Consider the following 19,719-nt stretch of genomic DNA (forward strand, 5'->3'; position numbering starts at 1 on the left):
GTTAGAAAGCCTCATCAAGCCCCATGCCCCTCTAGGGAAGGTCTGCCTTTTCCCCCCATGCTTGTACCCACGAGGGAGACCAGTCAGAAGGTCACTGGTTGCCAAGTTATTCTGGACTTTGTTGGGCAAAATTATCACCAGCACTGGTTCCATCATCTGTGTCTTATTCTACTTTTCTCCTTCCCTTAGGGGCTCAGAGGAGAGTACTGGAGATCAATAAAACCTAAATACTTACTAATAGGAGACATTAGATGGAACAGTCTGGTTCAGTCCAGAGGGGGTTAAAGTAGAAGGGCCTGGCCACTAAAGTTCTGCCTGCAGGTGGGGACCAGGAGGTAGATGCACTTGAAATCCTTCCCCTCTGAGACGGGCCAAAGGCAGGAGGCGATGACACATGGCCAGCTTGGGGCAGAGCCATGGGGCAAGTGTTTATGTTCAACTCGTACTAACTGGAGCTCCAGAGGCACTTGGCTTGGGCAACCTCGGTTATGTGGTGTCCCAAGAAGACTAAGACAGAGAGATGCTTAGTAAATTAAGACCCATCATATCTATCATGTATCTCCTGAGCATACCACAAAGCCCCAGTGCCAGGCATCCTTGCATAAGAAAATAGCCATGTGTGGGCTTCCCTGGTGGCGCAGTGGTTAAGAATCCTCCTGCCAATGCAGGGGACACAGGTTCAAGCCCAGGTCCAGGGAGATCCCACATGCCATGGAACAACTAAGCCCGTGTGCCACAATTACTGAGCCTGCGCTCTAGAGCCCACAAGCCACAGCTATTGAGCCCGCGTGCCACAACTACTGAAGCTGTGCGCCTAGAGCCCGTGCTCTGCAACAAGAGAAGCCACCACAATGAGAAGTCTGTGTATTGCAACAAAGAGCGGCCCCTGCTCGCCACAACTAGAGAAAGCCCACGCGCAGCAATGAAGACCCAATGCAGCCAAAAATAAATAAATAAATAAATTTTTAAAAAAGAAAAAATAGCCATGTGCTTCAATGATTTGCCTGGATGAGTCAACAGTGGCTGAGCCAAAAGCTAATTCCATCAGGAGCTGCCATACTGTGGATGTTAACTGAGCTATCCTGTGACAGCCTCTCTCTTTGAGAAGGTCAAAGGTGAGAAGCAGAGAGACAAAAAGAGGGTGCTTGGGAGGACTATGAGGGACCTGGGAAGGGGAAGAAAAGCCGAGTTAGACCCCAGTGCCTGCTTTAATATTCTGACAGCTGCCATTAACTCACCTTCCCCCAATATTACTTGAATTTGCAGAGTCACATCTTCTCCCTGCAGCCAGAAAGAGCGGAACCTACACATTCCCCAGTCCCTCAGCCACTCCCAAAAGAGGATGGCAGCTTAGCTTGGCAGGGCTCATCTTAGAGCCTCTGTAGCTCCGAGGGCTCACCAGACTCATTTCTAAATGTGCACTCACCATCTGTTGGATGATTCACGTCCAGCTGGATGCAAAGTCTGGGCTTGGTTTGGGTCTTTGGACTTGAATTCATTCCAAAATCAAAGGTGTCAAGTTTAGTGGCCTTAAAATTCTGGAATCCTTTAGGGAAATGAGGACCTTGCACATTCTTTTGACATAAAAATATGAAGAGGGTTCTGAGAAGCCCCCTGAGATGACTCCTTCCCGATCTGGGCTGGGCCCCTCTGGACCAGAGACTGGGCACTCTTGGGCAGCTCCTGCTCACACACCGCCTTGTTCCCTTCCTGGACCAGCTTTCTTCCTTCCTTGCCTCCTTCCTCCCTCCTTTGCTTTTGTTTTCCCCCGTTTTTAAACTTCAGGTGCAGAAATTTGAGTTAATCATATGCTATTGTTCATGGCACTCTATCATCATTAGTCAATGCCAGGCCCCTTTTCTGTTTTTAAGCATCTGTTTATTCCCTTTTATCCACATCCCCCTTTGCAATTTGCCACCGCCCACCCTGCCCTACCCCATTCCCACCATAGGCAAATAGTCTCGTAAGTGAAATTTTTTTTTTGAGGTATAGCTGATTTACAATATTGTGTTAATTTCAAGTATACAGCAAAGTGATTCAGATATATATATATATATATTTAAAACTATTTTCCATTATAGGTTATTACAAGATATCGAGGGACTTCCCTGGTGGCGCAGTGGTTAAGAATCTGCCTGCCAATGCAGGGGACACGGGTTCGAGCCCTGGTCCGGAAAGATCCCACATGCCGCGGAGCAACTAAGCCCGTGCGCCACAACTACTGAGCCTGCGCTCTAGAGTCCGCGAGCCACAACTACTAAACCCGCGTGCCACAACTACAGAAGCCCGCATGCCTAGAGCCCGTGCTCTGCATCAAGAGAAGCCACCGCAATGTGAAGCCTGCGCACCTCAACGAAGAGTACCCCCTGCTCACCACAGCTAGGGAAAGCCTGCACGCAGCAACGAAGACCTGACACAGCCAAAAATAAATAAATTAATTTAAAAAAAAAAAGAATCTGCCTTCCAATTCAGGGGACACAGATTCGATCCCTGGTCAGGGAACTGAGATCCCACATGCCACGGGGCAACTAAGCCCACACACCACAACTACTGAGCATGTGAGCCACAACTAGAGAGAAGCATGCACACCACAATGAGGAGCCTGCATGCCACAGCAGAGGATCCCGTGTGCCTCAACTAAGACCTAACACAGCCTAAAATAAAATAAATTAATTAATTAAGAAAAGATATTGAATATAGTTCTTTGTGCTATACAGCAAATCCTTGTTGCTTATCTAGTTTATGTATAGTAGTTTGTATCTGTTAATCCCATACTCCTAATTTATCCCTCCCTACTCTCTTTCCCCTTTGGTAACCATAAGTTTGTTTTCTGTATCTGTGAGTCTGTTCCTATTTTGTATACAGGTTCATTTGTATTGTCTTTTAGAGTCCACATATAAGTGATATCATATAATATTTGTCTTTCTCTGTCATCACTTAGTATGATATTCTCTAGGTCCATCCATGTTGCTGTAAATGGTAATATTTCATTCTTTTTTATGGCTGAGTAATAGTCTATCACATATATATATCTTAAATGAATCATCTGTTGATGGGCACTTGGGTCGTTTCCATGTCTTGGTTATTGTAAATAGTGCCACTATGAACACTGGGGTGATGTATCTTCGAATTAGAGTTTTTGTCTTTTCCAGGTATATATCCAGGAGTGGGATTGCTGGATCATATGGTAACTCTATTTCTAGTTTTAGTTTTAATTAATTAATTAATCTATTTATTTTGGCTGTGCTGGGTCTTTGTCGTGGTGCGCGGGCTTCTCTAGTTCCAGTGCGCAGGCTCTCTAGTTGTGGCACGCGGGCTTCTCTAGTTGCGGTGCATGGGCTCAGTTGCGGTATGTGGGATTTTAGTTCCCCAGCCAGGGATCAAACCCGGGCCCCCTGCATTGGGAGCACGGAATCTTCACCACTGGACCACCAGGGAAGTTTTTTACTTTTAGTTTTTTAAGGAACCTCCATACTGTTCTCCATCATGGCTGCACCAATTTACATCCCCAACAACAGTGCAGGAGGGCTCCCTTTTCTCCACACCCTCTCCAGCATTTATTACTGAGGTGGACTTTGACCTACACCTGAATAAGGGAAGGGGAGGGAGCAAGTGTGGGCAGAGGGGCTGGGCGGGCGTGGTGCCTCTCAGCTGGCCCACGGCCAGTCCTTCCAGCCCCACGTCTACAGACATCAGGCGTGGGGGCTGCTCCTGCTGAGGCAGCGCTGGGCAGCGAGGCAAACACTGAGGGAGATGACAGGGCGCCAAGCAGCAGGGGCAGCGAGTCCTTGCTTGAAGCAGCAGAAGCCAGTGGCCCTGCTTCTCTCCCGACACAGACTTCACCCCAGCTTGGAGAGAAGTCTCCTTAGAAGAAAGACCGATGTGTCCACTGTTTTGTGGAATTTGACCTTTTAGTGACTAAAGTGACAGTTTTGTGACTTGAAGGGACTGGAGAAAGGATGACCAGAGTTGTCAGAGTTGGTTTTCAGCCAAGGCGGGCAGAGCTGGTCTGGGAGGATTGAGACGTGGTGGGAAACCACAGTAAAGCTGCTTTAGAAGGACTGTTCCTTAGGAGACCTGCTTATTCAGCTTCACAGGGAGAGTTAAATGTGTCTCTGTGGTAAGTATGAGGCCCTTGGGTCAAAAGCCACCGGGGCTCTTGGAGACACAGCATCCCGAGCCAGCCCTTCCCTGCGAAACAGCGCAGCCGCCATTTAACAGAGATTAGGTAAGGGAACTGCACCTTCAACTAGAAAAGGCACAGAAGGAAGGAGGGACGTGAGAACCTGGCTTTGCTACCTCAAGGCAAACCCCGCTAGGGAGACATGCAGCTCTCCTAGATTAAGACAAACCCCCCAGATCATGAAAGATAAAAGACAGCATCGCCTCAGCAAGATCAAAGGGCCATTGGGAGATGGATCCCTAAGTGCCCGACACCACTGAGCGTTTACCCGGTGCAGGACCAGCTCTAAGTCCTGTCCATGACATGGTACTTAAATTTCTTCTGCTGCTTAAGTTAGTTTGGGTTGGGTTTCTGTTGCTTTCAACCAAAAGCGACACCAGCATGTAGCTGAGCTGAGTGGAGTCCGACCAGGAGCCCCTGAGCTGGGACTGTGGGTGACTATCTCCCATTACAGCATCAGAGGACGATCGTGCGAATATCCTCTCAGTTCCACAGGGGCCACCCTGTGGCCATACGGACTTAAGGGGCTGAGCATATCCTGGCCACCTCTTCTGAGGCTGTCAGTGAGAAACCAATTTGACCTGCTTCTTAGAATGGGGAGGGGATGGACATGGCGTGGGAAGGGACACAATATAACTTCTACTTTCTAGAAGAACGTGGAGGAGAAAATCACTTAAATCTAAAATCTTCCTTTAAAAATGTATGTACAATAGGTGAAGCACAGGGGAGTTTTAGGGCAGTGAAATTGTTCTGTGTAATACTATAATGTTGGATCCATTTGTCAAAACCCATAGAATGTACGACAAGAAGAGTGAACCCTAATGTAAATAATGTGAACCCGGGCTTCCCTGGTGGCGCAGTGGTTGAGAGTCCGCCTGCCGATGCAGGGGACACGGGTTCGTGCCCCGGTCCGGGAAGATCCCACATGCCGCGGAGCGGCTGGGCCCGTGAGCCATGGCCACTGAGCCTGCGCGTCCGGAGCCTGTGCTCCGCAACGGGAGAGGCCACAACAGTGAGAGGCCCACATACCGCAAAAAAAAAAAAATAAAAAATAAAAATAATAATAATGTGAACCCTTGAGGGAATAATAATGCATCAAAGTTGGATCAATTGTAACAAGTACACCAGGACAATGCAAGATATAACAACAGGGAAACTGTGGATGCAGGGGGTGAACCAGAGCATGTGAGAACTTCTGGTACTTTTCCTTGAATGTTACTGAAAATCTAAAACTGCTCTCAAAAATAGTCTATTAATTAATTAAAATAAAAGAAATCTATTAATATGAGTTCATATTTCTATTCTCTTCCAATTAAAAATTATACTGCATGACTACATCTGTGTTTTCAGCAAAGAAAACCATTCAACACACAGGAAAAAATGATGTAAGCCCCAATTTTATCACGTTTAAAATTAGTTATATATACACAAGCTTTAACTGACATAAGCCCCCAGACTTACACACTAGGATTCTTCCAAAGTTTACACAAGTGCTCAGTTTCACAGTTTCAACAATTCAATTACTTATCTTAGAAAAATACCAGAGCCGTGGACAAATAAGCCGTATCTAGAGCTCTGGGAAATGAATTCACCTACATGTTCCCGTCTCTGGGCAGGCTCCTTCCCGGAGACAGCATTCTTTGCCAAATAAGTCTCGATTCCAACTTGGAAGGGGGGACGTTTGTAAACACACACAGACGCTTCCGGGAAACGTTCATTTCACCAACTCATGAATCCAGGATTCTTGTCGCAGTTCCCAGGTCTCTACCAAAGTTGCTTCACCTCACGCTTTTCCCCGTTTGTCTCCAGTCCTCATTCCAGGGCCCCCTCCTCCAGGCAGGCGGCAGGGCTCCTGCTGCAGGGGGAAGCAGCCTCTCTCCCGTCTTGTCAGCATGCCTGTGCCCCTCACAGCCTGCATTGGCACCTTGTCCTGTGTCCTCCTAGGAGATGGTCTCCTGCCAGCTGTCACGCAGCCCAAACCCCATCAACCTTCCTCGTGTGAAACATTTTGTTCTAACAGCCCCGTTTCAGTGTTTCTCCAGCCGTGTCCATCCGTGGCTTGCCAGCTCCCTGCAAGCCATTTGGGCCCGCACAGTTCTGCTGCTACTAAAGTAGCCTCTTCTAGCACTGCAGCAGGGAAGGGGAAGGACTTTTATGAGAAAGGTCTATGCAGCTACCTCCCAGCATCCCCATGAAACTCTTCTTTTTTGGAATCAAAGTCCCTGACATCAGGCTCCTCCCCCAGACACTGAGGTCCCAGGGCTGCCTCATGCGTGCCCACCCCTGGCCCACGGACACTGTTCCACCACCATGGTCTGGGAGACCACAGGGCACCCCCGGTCCCCTCATGGGCTTCTGATCCTGGATCTCCTCAGGTGTAGCTGAATGACCTTGGACAAGTCACAGAACCTCTCTGAGCCTCCAGTTCTTATCTGTAAGGTGAGGATGAGTCACACGTACCACCTAAGATTGTACTTAGGAAAGCACAAGCACAAGGCCTGGCTCCTGCCGACAATTGGGAGTCAGAGTATCACTGTTATATTCTTTTTTTTTTTTTTGCCGTACGCGGGCCTCCCACTGTTGTGGCCTCTCCCGTTGCGGAGCACAGGCTCCGGACGCGCAGGCTCAGCGGTCACGGCTCACAGGCCCAGCCGCTCCGCGGCATGTGGGATCCTCCCGGACCGGGGCACGAACCCGTGTCCCCTGCATCGGCAGGCGGACTCTCAACCACTGCGCCACCAGGAAAGCCCCATTGTTATATTCTGACTTGTCCCCTGAAGGCAGTGAGAGACTCCCCTCCCAATGTCACCTTGCTGGGCTCAGGGCTGGGCAAGACTGAGCTGTACCTGCCCCCGAACCACTGTAGTTTACAGGTGTTTTTCTAAAGGCTGCCCCTGCTCACAGCCAAGGATGGGACAGCCAGCTGGGGAGCCAAGGACCCCAGAGGACAAGGGCTTCCCCTGGGACGACTGCTGTGTCGTGCGCGCGGTTTTGTCCTTCATTCTCGTGCAGATGTGGAGAAGCACGGCAGGACTAGAGGTGCCTGGTCTTGTCTTCTGTGGAAGCTGAAGTTGGGCTGAGACCTCAAGAGCGTGGCCACACATCTGGGCAGTAACACCCTCTCCCTGCTCCATCGGTGGGTTGTGGATGAGGGAGCAGCTATTGCAGTCTCTTTGGGGATATAATAAAGGCCACCTCAACATCTCCCACCTTGGGCTCTTCATAGATACTGTTCCCTCCGTCTGAACCCTCTTCCAGGCACGTTTATGCATGTGCACACACATGTACACACACACACACAGAGCCTGCACCTAATAAACTACTCCTCCCTCCCTCAAGTCTTACCTAAAAAGTCAGTTTCCCAGGGCTTAACACAGCACCTGGCTAACTGCAGGCCTGGACATGCTTTCCCTTGACCTGGGCTGGGTGTTAATACTGTCCCGACCTGTTAGGGGGGCTGTGAGCACGGAGGAAAATGGTAGGGCACAAATGCCACACCCAGGACACGCCTGACCCCCCCGTCCCAGCCACCTTGTACCCGGCCCTGCCCACCTGCTTAGCTCCCTCAGTCAGCTTCCAACAACCTCATCAGTTCCTGTTACTTCTAATCTGAATTCCTCAGACTTGGGCCCTTGCTCAGGCACCTGCTCTTCTTATAAAACTCTGGAACTTTTGTGCATTAAACAACAGAGAAATCCTCAAAGAAAGACTGACTAATTTGACTACATCAAAATGTAAAACTTCTGAAGGTTAAAGAAACAATAAGCGACGTTAAATGCAATCACAATCTGGGGAAAATATTTGCCACTAGTATAAGGCATAAAAGATAACAGAGATACAAATGTTCAACAAATATTTATTGAGGGTGGACCATTTGCTGGGCACTGAGGAGTGGAAATGAAGGTTGAAGTAGCAGCTTAATAAGTGGCCTGTGTGTGCACCGCACTCCTGTGAGTGTGGTGGTGAATGGGCCTAGATGCAGGGCGGGTCAGAGGGAACCACATCCGGGGAGAATGCCAGGTGGGACAGAGCTTGGCACCCAGGAGGGGCTGCGAGAGGGATGGTGTGGCCGGACCACAGACAGCAAGGGCACAAGGCCAGGAGGCAAGGGTGGGGATGTCGGCAGGGCCAGACCCCTTGGGCCTTATAGACCTTCCCTTATTTACTTTTTAATACTTTATTCTAAGAGCCACGGGAAACCACGGATGGATTTTAAGTAGGGGCCACAACGTTGAATTTGCCTTTTCCAAGTTCACTCTGGCTGGTAAATGAAAGAAACGTTGAGAGGGAGGTAAGGATAGATGTGGGGAGAACTGACAAGACATGTGGCTATTATATGAGGTCAGGTGAGAGACAGTGAGGGCTTAGAATGGGAGGTGACACAGCCTTCAGGTGACCGTGCCCGTCTACAGCTGGACGTGATGGCGTGAGCCCAAGAGCCAGCACCACCCTTCCAAGCCACTCCCAGATCCTGGCATCAGAAACACCCTGACCTAATCGATATTTGTTGTTTTCAGCTGCTAACTTGGGGGTAATTTTTAATGCAGCAATAGATAACTAATACACCCACGACTATTGTTTTACTCAGTTTTTTCATTTAGCCAATATTCATTGAGCAAGCACTCTTTCAAAAGAGAAATCATACTTAAGAATCTCAAGTAAAAAGCAAAGGCTACAAGATAGTATTTAAAATACGATCTGGGGCTTCCCTGGTGGCGCAGTGGTTGAGAGTCTGCCTGCTAATGCAGGGGACACGGGTTCGAGCCCTGGTCTGGGAGGATCCCACATGCCGCCGAGCAACTAGGCCAGTGAGCCACAAGGACTGAGCCTGCATGTCTGGAGCCTGTGCTCCCCAACAAGAGAGGTCGCGATAGTGAGAGGCCCGTGCACCGCGATGAAGAGTGGCCCCCGCTTGCCACAACTAGAGAAAGCCCTCGCGACAGAAACGAAGACCCAACACAGCAAAAATAAATAAATTAATTAATAATTAAAAAAAAAAACAAACCCAGATGTCTTTAAAAAAAAAAATAAATAAATAAATAAAATACGATCTGATTTTTGTAAAAGCGTGTGTATGTGCAAGTGGTAGATGTTTAGAAGGGTATTTGTACACCACAATGTTTATTCCTTTCCACTTTATTATTTCATTTTATTATTATTATTATTTTTGCGGTCCGCGGGCCTCTCACTGTTGTGGCCTCTCCCGTTGCGGAGCACAGGCTCTGGACGCGCAGGCTCAGCGGCCATGGCTCACGGGCCCAGCCGCTCCGCGGCATGTGGGATCTTCCCGGACCGGGGCACGAACCCGCGTCCCCTGCATCGGCAGGCGGACTCTCAACCACTGCGCCACCAGGGAAGCCCCCCCTTTCCACTTTAAATAAATTTTCCTATATTGTCTGAATTTCATTACAGGAACATGTAAAACCTTTATAAGCAGGGAAAAACAATGTGATTTCCATTTGGGGAAATAAAAGCATCTTAATGTATCATCCTGGGAGAGTAGGAAGGCAGTGTGTTCAAAGTCAGTGTTTCACGTGCTCTGACACACATGCCAATTGCCTGCAGGATCTGTTAAAATGCTGAGCCTGATTCAGTAGGTTTCTGGTGGTGCCTGAGATGCTGCATTTTTGTAACAAGCTCCAGGTGATAGAGGCAGCTGGTCCAGGGACTTTACTCTGAGGAGCCAGGATCTAAACAACCCTCGATTTAGAGCTCAGTGTTCTGGGTTCGAATCCTGGCTCTGCACTAAGGTGCAGTTCAGCCTTGGGAAAAACACACAATTGACCTGGTCTTTGTTTCCTCTTTTGAGGAAACAGGTGGACTATATCTGTCATTGTTAGGACTCCATTCCTTGACACTGAGCCCTCTCTGGGTGCTGAAATTGGTCTAGGAACCAGCTTTTCAAGACATACCACCAGCCTCTTCATGTGAGATGCACTGCTGGCCTCTGTGGGGTATGCCCAGAGTCTCCTCCCCAGCAGGAAGGTTAGGGCCCTCTCCATGTGTCTCTGTCCCTCTGTGTCCCTGCAGTCCCTCTTCCTTCCAGGCGATGGCAGCAGAGGACAAGGAGTCCCAGAGGGCAGTGGCCGGCAACTGAAGAGTCAGGTGGGCATCTGTCCATATCCTTTCAAACGGTTACAAGGTGAACTGTGCCAGTTCTAATCCACATGTTTTATTTGTTTAGGGTTTAGACTCCAGATTTTTTTTCCAGGAAGATTTGAAGCATTATTCTAAGTGGAAGAATTCAGGATTAAAAATAGAAGCCATGGGGCTTCCCTGGTGGGGCAGTGGTTAAGAATGCGCCTGCCAATGCAGGGGACACAGGTTCAAGCCCTGGTCCGGGAAGATCCCACATGCCGCGGAGCAACTAAGCCCGTGCGCCACAACTACTGAGCCTGCGCTCTAGAGCCCACGAGCCACAACTACTGAAACCCGTGCACCTAGAGCCCCTGCTCCGCAACAAGAGAAGCCACTGTAATGAGAAGCCCCCGCACTGCAAGGAAGAGTAGCCCCCGCTCGCCGCAAATAGAGAAAGCCCGCGCACAGCAACGAAGACCCAATGCAGCCGAAAAAAAAAAAAAGAAAAAGAAAAACCTGGAGGACTCACACCTCCTGCTTTCAAAACTTACTACAAAGCCACAGTAATCAAGGCAGTGGGATACTGGCATAAAGACAGATATATGGAATAGAATAGAGAGTCCAGAAATAAACCCTCCTATATATGATCAAATGATTTTTGACAAGGGAGCCAAGACCCTTCAATGGAGGAAAGGACAGTCCTTTAATAAATGGTGCTGAGAAAACTGGATATTTACATACAAAAGGGTGAGAAGTTGGACCCTTAACTAACATCATGTACAAAAATGAACTCAAATGGATCAAAGACCTAAAAAATATAAAACTCTTAGAAGAAAACATAGAGCAAAAGCTTTATGACGTATTTGGTAATGATTTCTTGGATATAACACTAAAGATACAAACAATAAAGGAAAAAATAGACATATTGGACTTCACAAAACAAAATTTTTGCGCATCAAAATACAATAGCAATAGAGTAACAAAGCAACCCACTGAATGGGAGAAAATATTTTAAGATCATATATCTGATAAGGAATTAATATCCAGAATATATATTATGGAACTCCTAAAATTCAACAACAAAAAAGCAAAAAACCTGATTTTAAAATGGGCAAAGGACTTAGACATTTCTCCAAAGATGATATACAAATGGCCAATAAACTCATGAAAAGATGCTCAGCATCACTAATCATTAGGGAAATGGAAATCAAAGCTACAATGTTTTTAGCTCATTTCCATTAGGATAGCTATTATCAAAACATCAGAAAATAAGTGCTGGTGAGGATATGGAGACATTGAAACTCTTGTGCACTGTTGATAGAAATGTTAAATGGTGCAGCTGCTGTGGAAAACAGAACAGCAGTCCCTTAAAAAACTAAACATAGAATGATCCAGCAATATATGATCCAGCAATTCCACTTGTGGGTATATACCCAAAAGAAGTAAAAGCAAGGTCTTGAAGAGCTTTGTGTACACCCATGTTCATAGCAGCATTATTCATGATAGCTAAAACATGGAAGCAATCCGTGTGTCTATAAACAGATGAATGGATAAGCAAAATGAGGTATGTACATGTGATGGATATTACTCACTTTAAAAAGGAAGGAAAATCTGATATATACTACAACATGAATGAACCTTGAGGATGTTATGCTAAGTAAAATAAGCCTGATCCAAAGGACAAATATTGTAGATCCCACTTATATGAGATACTTAATCAAAATCATAGTGACAGAAAGTAAAATGGTGGTTGCCAGGGGCTGGGGGGAAGGGAGAGGGAATGGAGAGTTGTTATTTAATGACAGTTTTATAAGATGAAAGGAGTTATGGAGATGGGTGGTGGTGATGGTTGCACAAAATCATGCATGTATTTGATACCACAGAACCATACACTTAAAAATGGTTAAGATGGTAAATTTTATGTTATGTATATTTTACCACAATGAAAAGAAATTGGATAAACAAACCAAGACAGCAACAAAAACAACCAACTGCACAAGCAAGCTGGGTGGAGGATAAGAGGGGAAAAATAAGACTTATTTATATGATACGTTTTAATTCAGAAGTTAGCAAACTACAGCTCATGAGCCAAATCCAGCCAGTGGACTGTTTTTGTAAATAAAGTTTACACCTTTTCAATATACATATAAAATATATGTCAATATGTATATTATATACATATATATATATGCATATATATATATATACATGTGTGTATATAATATATATTTTTGCCCCAGAAGGTATATCTAGGTGACTAAGAAATCCAGCTGACGTCTTCTTCCTCTTGTCTCTGTGTCTCTATGTGAGCAAGAGCCACACACTTGGCTGCAAGAAAGTCATGGTCAGGTGTGAAGGAGGGAGAAGGTCTATACAACTTTGCATTCATCACGGCAGTGGAGCATCTACAAATTACCCACCTCTACACCCAAATTACTGCAGTTTACATAAACTGCAAACTATAAAAAGCAGTAAAGGGACTTTCCTGGTGGTGTAGTTGTTAAGAATCTGCCTGCCAATGCAGGGGACTCGGGTTCGAGCCCTGGTCCAGGAAGATCTCACATGCTGCAGAGCAGCTAAGCCCATGCGCCCCAACTACTGAGCCTGTGCTCTAGAGCCCATGAGCCACAACTACTGAGCCTGTGTGCTACAACTGCTGAAGCCCGCATGCCTAGAGCCTGTGCTCCGCAACAAGAGAAGCCACCGCAATGAGAAGCCCACACACCGCAAGAAAGAGCAGCCCCTGAAAGCCTGTGCGCAGCAACGAAGACCCAACGCAGCCAATAAATAAATTAATTAATTTTTTTAAAAAAAGCAATAAAATGTGCTTTGTGTTGGGCCCTAGGTGCATAACTGAAACTAAATTTGATCTAATAAACTTTAATAATGTAAAAAGCTCTTGAACCTGGAGGTGGGAAACTGATTTTGTAAAATTTTTTTGTTTTTGAAATCATTATAGATTCATAGGAAGTTGCAAAGATAGTACAAAGAGGTCCCAAGTTTCTTTTGCCCAGTTTCCCCCAATGGTTGCAACTTATGTAATGCCCAGTGGTTACATCTTACATACGGTATCAAAATCAGGAAACTGACATTGGTACATTGTGTGTGTATAATTCTATGTCGTTTCATCACCTGTGTAGATCTGTGTAACAACCACTGCAATCAAGATACAGAAGTATTCCTTCACCGCAAAGATCCCCTCCAGTTACTCCGTTATAATCACACCTACTCCCTCCCTCACATCACCCCTGACCCCTGGCCCTCAATAATTTGTCCTTCATCTCTTGAAGAGGCTGAGTTTTAAATTCAGCTTCTGACCCTGCCAGCTGTGTGACCTTGGATAGGTCACTTCTCTTTTCTGGACTTTGATCATCACATAAGACAAGGTTGGATTACATCAGCATTTCTCTCAAAATTCCACAGGGCTTATGAAAAGGAAAACAGGGTTTTATGGTGAAATAAACTAGGGACATTCTGCTTTAAATAATGATAAGGTGGCTTCTTTGCTGTCAATTCTCAGTCCTTTAACATGCTAAGGTGAATTGTGAATCATTCAGTATGCGGTGTGTATGCAGCATTTTCCAAATTTATTTGAACACAGAATGCCACTCCCTCCTTTTAAAAATACCTTCTAGGGCTTCCCTGGTGGCGCGGTGGTTGGGAGTCCGCCTGCCGATGCAGGGGACACGGGTTCATGCCCTGGTCCGGGAAGATCCCACATGCTGCGGAGCGGCTGGGCCCGTGGGCTATGGCTGCTGGGCCTGTGCGTCCAGAGCCTGTGCTCTGCAACGGAAGAGGCCACAGTGGTGGGAGGCCCGCGTACCGCAAAAAAAAAAAAAAAAAAAAAAAAAAAATCCTTCTAGAACTACTTCTTTAGGGATTATACTTTGAGATATGTTGTTTCAGAGGATCTCTGAGGTGCCTTCCAGATGAGAATGTCTTCTATGACTTCTGTAGGGGGTTGAATTTTGCCCCCAAAAGACATCTCCACTCAGAAACCCAGAAAGTGACCTTATGTGGAGTAAGGGTCTTTGCAGATGTAATTAAGGTAAAGGATCTTGGAGTGAGACCACCCTGGATTAGGGTGAGCCCTGAACCCAATGAAAAATGTCTTTATGAGACACAGGAAAGAAGGACACGCGTAGACACAGAGGAAAAGGCCGAGATTGCAGGCAGCCGGAAGCCGCAAGAGGGCGTGGAATGGATTCTTCCTCAGAGCCTCCAGAAGGAACCAACCCTGCCCAAACTTTGATTTCAGACTTTTGGCCTCCAGAACTGTGAGAGAATTAATTTTTGTTGTTTTAAGTCCTCCAGCTTGTGGTTATTTGTTCTGACAGCCCTAAGAAATGCATCTACCCATTGTTAAGAATCCTGGGGATTTTGAAGCCAAGAGGGGTCTCCTTTAAGTGTCTTGAGCCACCAAGCTCCTTCCCTACTTAGGGCCTTTGCACATGCTGGCATCTCTGCCATGAGCACTCTTCTGCACGCTCTCTCATGTCAGTCTGCCTCTCTTTCTTCTGGCATTAGTTCAATGTCGTCTCCTTAGAGGGATCATGCCCAACCCCCCCATCTAAAGCAGCCCACCCCAACTTCTCTAACACTACATGTGTTCCTTTCCTTCCCAGCAGTTAGCCCACTGGGTAACCACAGGTTCATTTGTTGGGTTGTTTGACTAGCGTCTGTTCTCCATGAGGGCAGGAACAGTGTCTAGTTTGTGGGCCTCATTTACCCAGGCTCTGGGATCGTGCCTGACATGTGAGAGGTGCTCACTGAGTATTCAGTGAAAACTAGAAAGGGAGGAAGGGAGAGAGAGAAAGAACACAGCAACTCCTTGTGGATCAAGGGCCTGGCATCACACAGACAGCACTGGGGGGCATGTGCAAGGCCCGGCAGCTCCTCTCTTGGATGTTTCTCTTGCAGGACCTTTTGGGTGTTGCTTTTGAGGCAGCTGCCGGCTGCTGGTATTGAGTCCACAGTGAGGCTGCCCCCTTGCCCAGCATTGTTCTACACTCTGGCCGGGACCATGAACATGGCAGATCCCTGCTCTGAGGAGCTTCGCCCGGAGAGGTGAAAGAGACTATAAACACAGAAGCACATAAATAAGGTGATTTCCAGTATGGGGCCAAACTGTGAAGACAATAAAATAGGGTAGTGTAACAGAGTGGGCCTCGGGGGTGGGGGGGCGCTACTTTCTGCAGGTGGTCAGGGGATGCTTCTTTAAGGAGGTGACAGCTGAACTGGAACCAGAATGATGAAAAGCTGGCAGTCTTGTGAAGTTCCCGAGAAAGCCACTTCAGGCCCTGAGCCAGGCTGATCTGGGACAGTCAAAGCTTGAATGCCATGAGCAGGGAGGAGGTGGGAGGGGCCACACCTGGTAAGTCCTGCAGGACACAGCCAGGGGCTGGAGTTTAGTACAACGGGCAACTGTCAGAAGCCTTTAAGCGGGGGAGTGACTTATTTATGCTTACTTATGCTTTAGAAAGATCTTGGCTGCAGTGAACAGGATGAACTGCAGGGGGTGAGGTGGAGGCCAATTAGGACGTCAGTAGGACCGCCTAGGCTAGCCTTGACAGTGACTTTGTCTAGGCTGTAGTGGTGAAATGGTGAGAAGGCGACATGGATCTATTCTGGAGGCAGGATGAGGGGGTGAGGGAAAGAGGGAAATTAGAATAATTCAGTTCTTGGGCCTGAACAGCAGGCTGGCAGGTAGTACCATCTATTTATGATGGGACAACTTGGGGAGGACTGGATTTGGGGTGGGGTGGAGAGATATTAGAACCTAGTCTGGACTATGAAATGCATCCAAGCGGAGATGTTAGGTAGTTAAATATCTAAGTCTGGATCTCAGGGGAGAAGTCTCAGCCAGAGATAAAGATTTGTGATTCATCAGACAATAGATGGTCTATGAAGCCACAGAACTGGCTAAGACCCACTACAGGAGTGAGTGAAAGTGAAGACAAGAGGCCCAAAGACAGAGCCTCGAGTCAACTGTCATTCAGAGCTGGTGGAGGGGGAGGAAAGGGAAGGAGCCTGAAAAGGAACAGCGGTGCAGGACAAAAACCAGGGACAGTGGCATCAGAGAAGTCCAGACAAGAAGGTGCTTCAAGAAGGAGGAAATGGCCAAATGTGTCAGACACCCAGAGACCGAGTAAATGAGGCTTGAGAACTGACCTTTGACTTCAGCAAGATGTAGGTGATGTGGACAAGAGCCATTTCATGGGGACAAAGGGCTGACTGGAGCAGGGTAAAGTGAGAACGGGAGGGATGAGAGTATCAAGAAGTGTTTCTCTAAGACAGGTCATGGGACACAGTGACGCACATGCACGGGTGATAATGATAAAGGTCCAGTAATGAGGGAGAGATAGCTGATGCAGGAATAGCTGCAGGAGTGAGGTCCTGAGAAGCTTGGAGAGGCGGAATCCAGCTGGAGGTGTGGAATGCAGTTTCCACTGTAGTCAGGGGTGGTGGGGGGGATGGGGGCAGAATTGGGTGGTTCTTGTGTGATGGCAACCAATTTTCCTCTGAAGTCTGTGGTGCCGTCACCACCTGAAGTTGAGGTTGGGAGATTAGAGTAGAATTAGTCATCTCAAGAGTGAGGAAGTAAAGCTTCTAAGGCATCAAGGGTCCACTTGAGATTTTATTTATTTATTTATTTATTTTTGCGGTACGCGGGCCTCTCACTGTTGTGGCCTCTCCCGTTGCGGAGCACAGGCTCCGGACGCGCAGGCTCAGCCGCCATGGCTCACGGGCCCAGCCGCTCCGCGACATGTGGGATCTTCCCGGACCGGGGCATGAACCCGCGTCCCCTGCATCGGCAGGCAGACTCTCAACCACTGCGCCACCAGGGAAGCCCAGTTAGAGAGATCTTTTAAAAATTTGTGAAAGTCATGCTTGCTCATTGTGAAAAATGTAAACAATGACAAAGCATACAAAGTAAGAAACCACTTCCATCCCTCCATCCCACAGTGCCGACCACTGTTAAAAGTGTGGCAAATGTGGTTTAATTTATATCCTTCTAGATCTTTTCTATACATTTGCAAAGGGGGAAAACATATATATTATATGATGAAGTCTATGTTTACAAATTGAGATCATAGACTATTGTTCTGCAACTTGCTTTTTCTCTGTAGCAATAAATGATGGACATCGTGCCAGGTCAGTGCTTCAGATCCACTTCATTCTTTTTAAAGGCTGCAGAGCATTCACAATATGGAGGGACCTGGTATATTTAACAGGCTATCAAGAACATTAAGGGTATTTTTCATTTACCCCCAGCTACAATGCTGCGATGGGTATCTCTTTAAGCTCTTTTTTTTTTAAACATCTTTATTGGCGTATAATTGCTTTACAATGGTGTGTTAGTTTCTGCTTTATAACAAAGTGAATCAGCTATACATACACATATATCCCCATATCTCTTCCCTCTTGGGTCTCCCTCCCTCCCACCCTCCCTATCCCACTCCTCTAGGTGGTCACAAACCACCGAGCTGATCTCCCTGTGCTATGCAGCTGCTTCCCACTAGCTGTTTTACATTTGGTAGTGTATATATGTCCGTGCCACTCTCTCACTTTGTCCCAGCTTACCCTTCCCCCTCCCAGTGTCCTCAAGTCCATTCTCTAGTAGGTCTGCGTCTTTATTGCTGTCCTGCCCCTACGTTCTTCATGACATTTTTTTGTTTAGATTCCATATATATGTGTTAGCATATGGTATTTGTTTTTCTCTTTCTGAGTTACTTCACTGTGTGTGACAGACTCTAGGTCCATCCACCTCACTACAAATAACTCAATTTCGTTTCTTTTTATGGCTGAGTAATATTCCATTGTATATATCTTTAAGCTCTTTTGTATGAGCATTTCTGAAGGGTCATTCCTAGAAGTGGAAATGCTGGGTCATGTGCATTTAAAATTTTAATGGCTACCCAGGGCCAGGCATAGCGTCAGACACACAGTAGGGTCTTTGTAAGTATCTGTGGCATGAATGGATACTGCTGCATTGCCCTCCAGGAAAAACACACTATTTCTACTCCCACCAACAGCAAACAGAGAGCCATAGAACTGACAATTTCTGCTACTGGGTCCCAGCCCCGCTGGGCTTCATGACAACCACTTTCCTCCAGGCCGCTCTGCTGCTGCTGGGAAGGATTTAAAGACCCTATGTCACCTTCAGTGAAAGGCAGGCAGCGTCCAGGCAGAGGGTGACCTCCTCTCTCAGGTCTGCAAAGGCCATGGCTTCACATCCTCCCACTGGGGTGGGTGTTTACCAGTGAGGGCAGCGTCAGCTCTGGGACTTCTCTAATGGGAACTCGCCGTGTTTACACAAGCACCCACATATCTTCCTTCTGCTCCCCCTGATCAACCTCTGAAACTGAAGGGAAACTTCCTATGGCTGGGCTCACTCCACTGCCAACTCTGGAACTCTGTCGTCAGTAACTGCTCTTCTTCCTCTGGGGCCTCGTCTGCAGCAGGAACCCCCAGCCAGACAGCCCGTTTCTAGCATCTTTGGGGCTGGCTGTGCCATCCCCCTGCCACTGGCCCTGTCACCTGCCTGGGTCCTGATGCCCCAAGAAAATTATTGGGAGAGCCCCGGAGGAGGCCAGCACACCGGAGCCAGTTCTACCTCTGACCCTCGCAGGAACTTTGGCCAGCATCACTCTGTGCCCTCTGCCTGGGGAGGAAGGCTGGCATTCAGAGGCTGCCGGGAAGCAGTGCAAAGGCAAGGTCAGGTGGAGGGGCCCGGGCCTCCTGGGCCCCCAAGATGCTGGCGTGGGGGTGTCTCTCACACTGCGTATCCCACGCCAGGCTTCCAGCTCCACACTCTGCTGCAGGCCCCCGCGGGGATAACGCCCTGTGAAGACTCTGCCACGCTGCAGTGGTGAGCGCCTCTCCTCTTCGGGTGCTCAGTCCCGCAGATGGGGCTGAGGCGGTGGTGCCCAGAACCACGCGGGACTGGAGAAGAGAGTCCAGGGTGAGGCACATGAAGGTCTTCCAGGCCCTGCCCCAGCTCGCCTCCCCACTGCCCCCTCCCCACCCCCGTGGTGAGAGAGTCAGAGAGCTGAGCTCTATGTGTCCCAAGGGAAAGCAGCGGGAGGGTAGGATGAGGAAGCACACGACGACGACGACGACGGGTCACTCCCACCCCATCCCCATCCCCCATCCCGGCTCTGTGGCACCCAGAGACCTCAAGGAACCAGAGGTCAAAGCATCTGCCAAGGGCTTCCCTGGTGGCGCAGTGGTTGAGAGTCCACCTGCCGATGCAGGGGACACGGGTTCGTGCCCTGGTCCGGGAAGATCCCACATGCCGCGGAGCGGCTGGGCCCGTGAGCCACGGCCGCTGAGCCTGCGCGTCCGGAGCCTGTGCTCCGCAACGGGAGAGGCCACAACAGTGAGAGGCCCGCGTAGCTCAAAAAAAAAAAAAAAAAAAAAGCATCTGCCAAGATCCTCTCCCGGAGGGTGGCCCA

At 48.0% G+C, this 19,719-nt stretch overlaps 1 protein-coding gene across 2 annotated transcripts in view; it reads left to right on the forward strand.

Moving 5' to 3' along the window:
- Positions 1-19,719, forward strand: part of COL1A1 (collagen type I alpha 1 chain) — a 239,087-nt gene that overhangs the window by 137,713 nt on the left and 81,655 nt on the right. The window lies entirely within an intron of this gene.

Source organism: Mesoplodon mirus (genome assembly GCF_964341445.2).
Source record: "Mesoplodon mirus genome assembly, chromosome: 18".
Classification (NCBI taxonomy): Eukaryota; Metazoa; Chordata; class Mammalia; order Artiodactyla; family Ziphiidae; genus Mesoplodon; species Mesoplodon mirus.